We start from the raw sequence: 10,000 nt of genomic DNA, 5'->3' as shown, positions 1-10,000 counted from the left end.
TGGGAATACAGGTATGCATCTGTTGGTCACAGATATCTATCATTTTAAAGTAGGGGTGTGGATCAGAACACCAGTCAGTATCTGGTGGGACCATCTGCCTCATGCAGCACAACACATCTCCTTCACATAGAGTTGATCAGGCTGTTGATTGGGGAATGTGTAACATGGGGCTGTGCATTATCATGGGGCTGTGCATTATCATGGCACGACAATGGGCCTCAGGATCGCGTCACGGTAACTCTGTGCATTTAAATCGCCATGGATAAAATGCAACTGTGTTCATTGACTGTAGCTTATGCCTGCCCCGTACCATAACCCCACCACCGCCATGGGGCACTCTGTTCACAATGTTGACATCAGCAAACCGCTCACCCACACAATGTCTGTCATCTGCCCGGTACAGTTAAAATCTGGATTCATCCATGAAGAGCACTCTTCTCCAGAGTGCCAGTGGCCATTGAAGGTGAGCATTTGCCCACTGAAGTCGGTTACGACGCCGAACTGCAGTCAGGTCAAGACCCTGGTGAGGATGACGAGCACACAGATGAGCTTTCCTGAAGCGGTTTCTGACGGTTTATGCAGAAATTCTTTGGTTTTGCAAACCCACAGTTTGATCAGCTGTCCGGGTGGCTGGTCTCAGACGATCCCACAGGTAAAGAAGCCGGATGTGGAGGTCCTGGGTTGGCGTGGTAACACGTGGTCTGTGGTTGTGAGGATGGTTGGACGTACTGACAAATTCTTTAAAACGACGATGGAGGCGGTTTATGATAGAAAAAATAACATTAAATTCTCTGGCAACAGCTCTGGTGGACATTCCTGAAGTCAGGATGTCAATTGCACACTCCCTCAAACCTGAGACATCTGTGGCATTGTGTTGTTTGACAAAACTGCACATTTTAGAGTGGCCTTATATTATCCCCAGCAGAAGGTGCACCTGTGTAATGATCAGGCTATTTAATCAGCTTCTTGATATGCCACACCTGTCAGGTGGATGGATTATCTTGGTAAAGGAGAAATGCTCACTGACACTAACTAAACACATTTGTGCACAACGTTTAAGAGAAATAAGCATTTTGTGCGTATGGAAAATGTCTGGGATCATTTATTTCAGCTCATGAAACATGAAACCAACAATTTGCATGCTGCGTTTATATTTTTGTTCAGTGTATATATATATATATATATAGTTATTGTTATATATATTGTTATATATTATATAATATGTGTGTGCTTGTTGTGTCCATATGCTTATACTACAACCCCTAACACTAGTCTCACATGGAACCCTATTCTCTACATAGTGCATTACTTTTGACCAGGACCTATGGCACCCTATTCCCTAAATAGTGCACTACTTTTGACCAGGGCCTATGGCACCCTGTTCCCTATATAGTGCACTACTTTTGACCAGAATCTTATGGGGTTATAGTACTAACCTGTGTTCTAGGTCTGCCTGCTTCCTGTCTCTGTAGACACTATACCTTCCTGAGGAGAAAGGCCTTGTTCTGGGCTCCGGTCTAAAGTAGTACACTATACAGCTGTAACTTCCTGAGGAGAAAGGCCTTGTTCTGGGCTCTGGTCTAAAGTAGTACACTATACAGCTGTAACTTCCTGAGGAGAAAGGCCTTGTTCTGGGCTCTGGTCTAAAGTAGTACACTATACAGCTGTAACTTCCTGAGGAGAAAGGCCTTGTTCTGGGCTCTGGTCTAAAGTACTACACTATACAGCTGTAACTTCCTGAGGAGAAAGGCCTTGTTCTGGGCTCTGGTCTAAAGTAGTACACTATACAGCTGTAACTTCCTGAGGAGAAAGGCCTTGTACTGGGCTCTGGTCTAAAGTAGTACACTATACAGCTGTAACTTCCTGAGGAGAAAGGCCTTGTTCTGGGCTCTGGTCTAAAGTAGTACACTATACAGCTGTAACTTCCTGAGGAGAAAGGCCTTGTTCTGGGCTCTGGTCTAAAGTAGTACACTATACAGCTGTAACTTCCTGAGGAGAAAGGCCTTGTTCTGGGCTCTGGTCTAAAGTAGTACACTATACAGCTGTAACTTCCTGAGGAGAAAGGCCTTGTACTGGGCTCTGGTCTAAAGTAGTACACTATACAGCTGTAACTTCCTGAGGAGAAAGGCCTTGTTCTGGGCTCTGGTCTAAAGTACTACACTATACAGCTGTAACTTCCTGAGGAGAAAGGCCTTGTTCTGGGCTCTGGTCTAAAGTAGTACACTATACAGCTGTAACTTCCTGAGGAGAAAGGCCTTGTTCTGGGCTCTGGTCTAAAGTAGTACACTATATAGGAAATAGGGTGGGGGATTTGGGATGCAAACTTTGACGTTTTGTGATTTTGTAACTTCTCTTTTACCGTTTGTTTAAAAAGGTTGGTCACCGTTATTTAGTTATTATATTTGTTTTTCTACAGAATAAAAAGAAAATGTACATGGTAAGAGTGGTTTGTGATTCTGATTCTGTGAATGAAGTGGACGACATGGTTGGGTTTGATTCCATTTCAATTCCAGTGAAATTTCAGAAAGTCATTCCAAATCCAAAATATTACTCATTTAAAAACATTAAAGAAAATTTGAATTTTAGTGTACTTCCTGAATTGACTGGAATTGACTCCAAACCTGGTGGATGAGTACCCCTGTTACAATAAAAATACATTTTCATCACTTGGAAAAGTTTCTGTATAATATATCTGATTCATCACTGTCATCCATTCAACATTTTGGGGTTACTGAGTGGCGCAGCGGTCTAAGGCACTGGATCTCAGTGCTAGAGGCATCACTACAGACACCCTGGTACGAATCCAGGCTGCATCACAAATGGGCCGTGTTTGGGAGTCCCATAGGGCGGCGCACAATTGGCCCAGCGTCGTCCAGGTTTGGCCGGGGTAGGCCGTCATTGTTAATAAGAATTTGTTGTTAACTGACTTGCCTAGATAAATTAAGGTTAAATAATTGAAAATGTAGCATTAGCGTACTGGTCATGCTGGTATTGTTAGCTCAGAGGCTGCATACGAACGCCCCTCTTTTACTTAGATAGTGCCCATAGGGCTCTTATCAAGAGGAGGGAGTAGGGTGACATTTGGAACGCAACAGAATGTGAAGTATCTCTGGGTAACAGACAAATACATTCAACAAATATTTTCACATACTGCTTGACTAGTTTGCCTGGTACAAACACAACCAATGGAACGGGCTAGTATTCCTAGCTAAATCAAAGGCCACCTGAAATACTATTAAAGTATTTGACTCATCAAGGTGTGTGTTCAGTCAGGGATGTCTCATTTTTCCTGAATCACAACAACACTGCCTCGTTCATCACATGTTATGCATCCCTCTCAACTGGTTGAGTCTCCAGAGGTGAACTCATTAGTCTCAGACTTGCAAAACATTTTGCAACCATTTACTCCTGTTTTACATTTATCCTGCAATAGAAAGGGCCCTATCTATCCCCTAGCTAGCCAACAGTCTGATGAACATAGAAAGGGTCCTATCTATCCCCTAGCTAGCCAACAGTCTGATGAACATAGAAAGGGCCCTATCTATCCCCTACCTAGCCAACAGTCTGATGAACATAGAAAGGGTCCTGTCTATCCCCTAGCTAGCCAACAGTCTGATGAACATAGAAAGGGTCCTATCTATCCCCTAGCTAGCCAACAGTCTGATGAACATAGAAAGGGTCCTATCTATCCCCTACCTAGCCAACAGTCTGATGAACATAGAAAGGGCCCTATCTATCCCCTAGCTAGCCAACAGTCTGATGAACATAGAAAGGGCCCTATCTATCCCCTAGCTAGCCAACAGTCTGATGAACATAGAAAGGGCCCTATCTATCCCCTAGCTAGCCAACAGTCTGATGAACATAGAAAGGGCCCTATCTATCCCCTAGCTAGCCAACAGTCTGATGAACATAGAAAGGGCCCTATCTATCCCCTACCTAGCCAACAGTCTGATGAACATAGAAAGGGCCCTATCTATCCCCTAGCTAGCCAACAGTCTGATGAACATAGAAAGGGCCCTATCTATCCCCTAGCTAGCCAACAGTCTGCTCCAATAGAAAGGGCCCTATCTATCCCCTACCTAGCCAACAGTCTGATGAACATAGAAAGGGTCCTATCTATCCCCTAGCTAGCCAACAGTCTGATGAACATAGAAAGGGCCCTATCTATCCCCTACCTAGCCAACAGTCTGATGAACATAGAAAGGGCCCTATCTATCCCCTAGCTAGCCAACAGTCTGATGAACATAGAAAGGGTCCTATCTATCCCCTAGCTAGCCAACAGTCTGATGAACATAGAAAGGGCCCTATCTATCCCCTAGCTAGCCAACAGTCTGATGAACATAGAAAGGGCCCTATCTATCCCCTAGCTAGCCAACAGTCTGATGAACATAGAAAGGGCCCTATCTATCCCCTACCTAGCCAACAGTCTGATGAACATAGAAAGGGCCCTATCTATCCCCTAGCTAGCCAACAGTCTGATGAACATAGAAAGGGCCCTATCTATCCCCTAGCTAGCCAACAGTCTGATGAACATAGAAAGGGCCCTATCTATCCCCTAGCTAGCCAACAGTCTGCTCCAATAGAAAGGGCCCTATCTATCCCCTACCTAGCCAAGTCTGATGAACATAGAAAGGGTCCTATCTATCCCCTAGCTAGCCAACAGTCTGATGAACATAGAAAGGGTCCTATCTATCCCCTAGCTAGCCAACAGTCTGATGAACATAGAAAGGGTCCTATCTATCCCCTAGCTAGTGTTAGGGTTGAACTGGCTATTTGTATGCATAACCTTTATAATATACCGGGGAAGCTATGCTACAATATTAAGTATATAAACTACGGATAAATCAACTGTTGAAGACAGGAAGAACGACACCCGGCAACAGGAAGTGCGTCACTAGGCTGGGACCAGCCTGCACGCCGACGACAGGAGGAGCAAGTTTAAACCACGCTCCTCCTCCCTCTGACAGGCCAGCATTGAGCGGGAACTATCTCTGTCAGAGTATAAAAGAGAGAACAATAGAATGTGACGCCCTCTTCTCTGTTTGCCCTGCGAGGTGTCACAGAGAGACCGTATACGAACGACATATTTACCATACACGTGTTTGCATTAATTAAAGTACAGCTAAATCAGAAGTTACTATGTGCTGACTATTTTGTTCTGATACCAGAAACGAACAGGAAGCAACTTTAACACTAGCCAACAGTCTGCTACAATAGAAAGGGCCCTATCTATCCCCTAGCTAGCCAACAGTCTGATGAACATAGAAAGGGCCCTATCTATCCCCTAGCTAGCCAACAGTCTGATGAACATAGAAAGGGCCCTATCTATCCCCTAGCTAGCCAACAGTCTGATGAACATAGAAAGGGCCCTATCTATCCCCTAGCTAGCCAACAGTCTGATGAACATAGAAAGGGTCCTATCTATCCCCTACCTAGCCAACAGTCTGATGAACATAGAAAGGGCCCTATCTATCCCCTAGCTAGCCAACAGTCTGATGAACATAGAAAGGGCCCTATCTATCCCCTAGCTAGCCAACAGTCTGATGAACATAGAAAGGGTCCTATCTATCCCCTAGCTAGCCAACAGTCTGATGAACATAGAAAGGGCCCTATCTATCCCCTAGCTAGCCAACAGTCTGATGAACATAGAAAGGGCCCTATCTATCCCCTAGCTAGCCAACAGTCTGCTCCAATAGAAAGGGCCCTATCTATCCCCTACCTAGCCAACAGTCTGATGAACATAGAAAGGGTCCTATCTATCCCCTAGCTAGCCAACAGTCTGATGAACATAGAAAGGGCCCTATCTATCCCCTAGCTAGCCAACAGTCTGATGAACATAGAAAGGGCCCTATCTATCCCCTAGCTAGCCAACAGTCTGATGAACATAGAAAGGGCCCTATCTATCCCCTAGCTAGCCAACAGTCTGATGAACATAGAAAGGGCCCTATCTATCCCCTAGCTAGCCAACAGTCTGATGAACATAGAAAGGGCCCTATCTATCCCCTAGCTAGCCAACAGTCTGCTCCAATAGAAAGGGTCCTATCTATCCCCTAGCTAGCCAACAGTCTGATGAACATAGAAAGGGCCCTATCTATCCCCTAGCTAGCCAACAGTCTGCTCCAATAGAAAGGGTCCTATCTATCCCCTAGCTAGCCAACAGTCTGATGAACATAGAAAGGGTCCTATCTATCCCCTAGCTAGCCAACAGTCTGCTCCAATAGAAAGGGTCCTATCTATCCCCTAGCTAGCCAACAGTCTGATGAACATAGAAAGGGCCCTATCTATCCCCTAGCTAGCCAACAGTCTGATGAACATAGAAAGGGCCCTATCTATCCCCTAGCTAGCCAACAGTCTGATGAACATAGAAAGGGCCCTATCTATCCCCTAGCTAGCCAACAGTCTGATGAACATAGAAAGGGCCCTATCTATCCCCTAGCTAGCCAACAGTCTGATGAACATAGGCCCAGGAGCCTCACTTTTCAAATGTTCTTAGTGTTATACTTCATTTCTTCATACTATAATTTCTAAAAATAGGAGAAAATTCTGTTTAAATACAATGTCTCCACAAATTAATAAAGCTGTGTTTGTCACAAATTAATAAATAAATAAGCAAATTTCATTTATAAATCGCAAAACAAATGGCATACAAAATATATGTAAATTGCATATTTTTATTTCAAGTTTAAGATTTATAAATGGCATTGTGTAGTTATGGATTTCATCATACGCATAATTTACTATCAAATCTGTGTGAACTACAAACGTTTTCTAAGTGAGACACTGATGCTCTGTGTAGCCCTGGGATGTGTCCCAAAGAGCCCTATCCCCTACATCAGGGCTTCTCAAACCACTTCTCTGGGAACCCCAGACCTTACAGAATGTTGTTGTAGCCCTGAACTAGGTCACTTGATTCAAGTAGTCAAGGGCTTGACGATTAGTTGACAAGTTGAATCAGGTGTGCTAGTCAATTATCATACTTGAGTAAAAGTAAAGATAGAAAATGACTCAAGTAAAAGTCACCCAGTAAAATTCTACTTGAGTAAGTCTTAAAGTATTTGGTTTTAAAAATACTTAAGTATCTAAAGTAAATGTATAAATTATTGCAAATTCCTTATATTAAACTCATGTAATGAGTTCCTCTTGCTATCCTATGGGTCATCCTGAAATTATTCACCGTGACTTTGACTTACCACAAAACTATTTTGGTCTGATAAAAGCAGCTGTTTACCCTCCCCGGGGTTTGTTTCTACCAGTGTTGCCTTTCAAGGGACCTCAAGGAAAACCTTTCTTTCCCCTTTGTTACACCTGCAGTGAAAAGAACAACCAGGAAAAGCCTTGTGATCATTCAGATCAAGAAAGAGCCCTGATAGGTGTATGGGTCACCATTGAATTCTCTAAGGCTCTAGAGAAGGGGCATCGTGTGGCCAAAATCTTTGAAGTGTGGAGCTTTTCCAGGAAACCAGACACTCTTTTTAAAGAGTACATCAAGACCTTTTTGAGATGCAAGCAAATGGCTTCAGGCTATCCTGCATTGGTCACAGATCAGGAGAGCAAAGACAAATACATTCAGGACTATCACGACAGAGAAGGTATATGTCTTGACCCTGACAGAATAGAGGTCAACAAAACCAAAAGAAATCTGTCTAAATTGTATTTAAACTCACTTTGGGGCAAACATTCCCAGAGAAGCAATATGCTAACAACGTCGATCATTAAAGATTGCGAAGAATTGATGCAATTTGTATTTTCGAACCAATACGAAATTTCACATTTTTCATTCTTAAGTCAAGACATTGCCCTGGTGCAATGGCGACGTAACAAGAAGTGGGTTCTACCCCCGGGTAATGTAAATGTGTTTCTTGCAGCATTTACCACGGCCTATGGCCGACTTGAACTGTACACGCTCATGGAACAGTTGCAAAGGCGTGTTCTTTATCATGACACAGACTCTGTGGTCTATATAAGCAAACTGGGTGATTGGAACCCCCCTCTTAGCAACTATCTCTGTGGTTTAACGAGTGAACTCGAAGATGGTGACCATATCACAGAGTGGTCATCCTGTGGTCCCAAAAGCTATGCTTTTAGGACTAAAGACAATCACGTGGTGTTGAAAGCCAAAGGCGTGACTAAAAACTATGAAAATGCCTCGCGTGTTGTGGTGGCTAATTTCCGCATTACCAAATGAGGAGTTACAAACACACCAGTCCGAGTTAAACTACATCTTTAATACTTAATTAAGATACTTTTGCAAAAGTTCTTGACCCCCAATAATGCACTCTCTCGAATGAATCATTTAATGAGGTGATTACAGAATTGCTACATGGATCTTTTATAGCAACGATACCCCCTTCAACGTACATTGACAAACCACAGATACTTAGTAACAGTTCACAAAGGTTAAGTTTTGTATGACAGATATCAATAAAACACATCAGACAGTAACTGCTATGTCAACAGGATTAATGGTATAACCCAGTATCTGGTCTCCTTAGAACCGTCCCTCCCTGGTACGATATTGAACAGAACTATTTCATCCAATGGCATATATCAATTGTCAACTCTAGATACTCCCATCTCAAGCAAACCCCCTCTTGACCCCACTCCTGGACAGGCTCACTGGGGGGAGTGAGCCTCTAGGCCATATATTATCACAGGATAAGTGTGAGATCTAAGAGAGGACATACAAGGGTCCATTTACTGCCATAGTCCTCCCCACAATAAAGAAAAGGAGGGAGTGACTTGCTCACAGACATTGTGGAGACAAGTCATTGGTTCCCCATTAATCACGCCATCCCTTCACATGGTTTAAGAAATAGGTAAAGACACATTCCCATGACGACAAGTCTGACCTCTCCTCTCTCTGGGCCCCAAGTGTCTGAGCCCCAGCTAAGGTAGACGTGCAACTGAAAAGACACCAGAGTCCAATGGACACTTTCTAATGACAAGTACCTCAAATAAGCATATTATACTAATAAAACATCTTAATTATCTATGTTACCCAACTAATTCTGATTCGTCCACGACAGTGTAAACTTTGAATCAATCACACGCTTGGTCGATGGGTTCATAAATGACCGGAATAGTGAATTGGAAATGTTGAACTCCTACAAAATGATTGTTAGGGATAAAAAGGGTTTCCATCTACGGAATGCCCCCCTTACTAAAAGCAATCTCTTGTCATAGACCACCTTGCCCTTTGGTTACTGACTTAGGTTACAAGCCCCGTGTGTCTTAACCTGTTATGGCTAGGGGGCAGTATTTTCACGGCTGGATAAAAAACGTACCCGATTTAATCTGGTTACTACTCCTGCCCAGTAACTAGAATATACATATAATTATTGGCTTTGGATAGAAAACACTCCAAAGTTTCTAAAACTGTTTGAATGGTGTCTGTGAGTATAACAGAACTCAAATGGCAGGTCAAAACCTGAGAGATTCCTTTACAGGAAGTGGCCTGTCTGACCATTTCTTGAACTTCTTTGCCATCTCATTCAATTACAAAGGATCTCTGCTCTAACGTGACACTTCCTACGTCTTCCATAGGCTCTCAGAGCCCAGGAAAAAACAGAATGTCGTCATCCCAGCCCCAGGCTGAAACACATTATCGCCTTTCTCAAGTGGCCGATCAAGGGACTGTGGGCTTAGGCGCGTGCCCTGGCCGCCCCCGTCTTTGTGATTTTTCCTCTGTTTGCCGAAAAGGAGATTCCCGGTCGGAATATTATCGCTTTTTTACGAGATAAATTGCATAAAAATGTATTTTAAACAGCGGTTGACATGCTTCGAAGTACGGTAATGGAATATTTAGAATTTTTTTGTCACGAATTGCGCCATGCGTGCGACCCTGATATACCATTTCGGATAGTTTCTGGAACGCACAAACAAAACGCAGCAATTCGGATATAACGATGGATTATTTGGGACCAAACCAACATTTGTTATTGAAGTAGCAGTCCTGGGAGTGCATTCTGACGAAGACAACGAAAGGTAATCAAACTTTTAT

The 10,000-nt window shown here is 43.4% G+C and overlaps 2 protein-coding genes across 4 annotated transcripts in view; one reads left to right on the top strand and one right to left on the bottom strand.

Moving 5' to 3' along the window:
* Positions 1–2,675, top strand: part of LOC106601992 (intraflagellar transport protein 70A) — a 31,227-nt gene extending 28,552 nt beyond the window's left edge. For all 3 annotated transcript variants that reach the window (XM_082972951.1, XM_082972952.1, XM_082972950.1), the window contains one exon: positions 1–2,675. This exon is cut by the window's left edge and continues 628 nt beyond it. The gene's annotated coding sequence lies outside the window, so the exon portion shown is untranslated.
* A 5,605-nt stretch (positions 2,676–8,280) lies between these two features.
* The window catches only part of LOC106601879 (UPF0764 protein C16orf89 homolog), a 7,674-nt gene continuing 5,954 nt past the window's right edge, over positions 8,281–10,000 (bottom strand). The window contains exon 7 of the mRNA XM_045715904.2: positions 8,281–10,000. This exon is cut by the window's right edge and continues 1,256 nt beyond it. The gene's annotated coding sequence lies outside the window, so the exon portion shown is untranslated.

This window comes from Salmo salar, chromosome 03, assembly GCF_965601325.2.
Source record: "Salmo salar chromosome 03, fSalSal1, whole genome shotgun sequence".
NCBI lineage: Eukaryota > Metazoa > Chordata > Actinopteri > Salmoniformes > Salmonidae > Salmo > Salmo salar.
The sequence above is the reverse complement of the archived record's forward strand: the minus strand, read 5'-3'. Positions and strand labels throughout refer to the sequence as shown.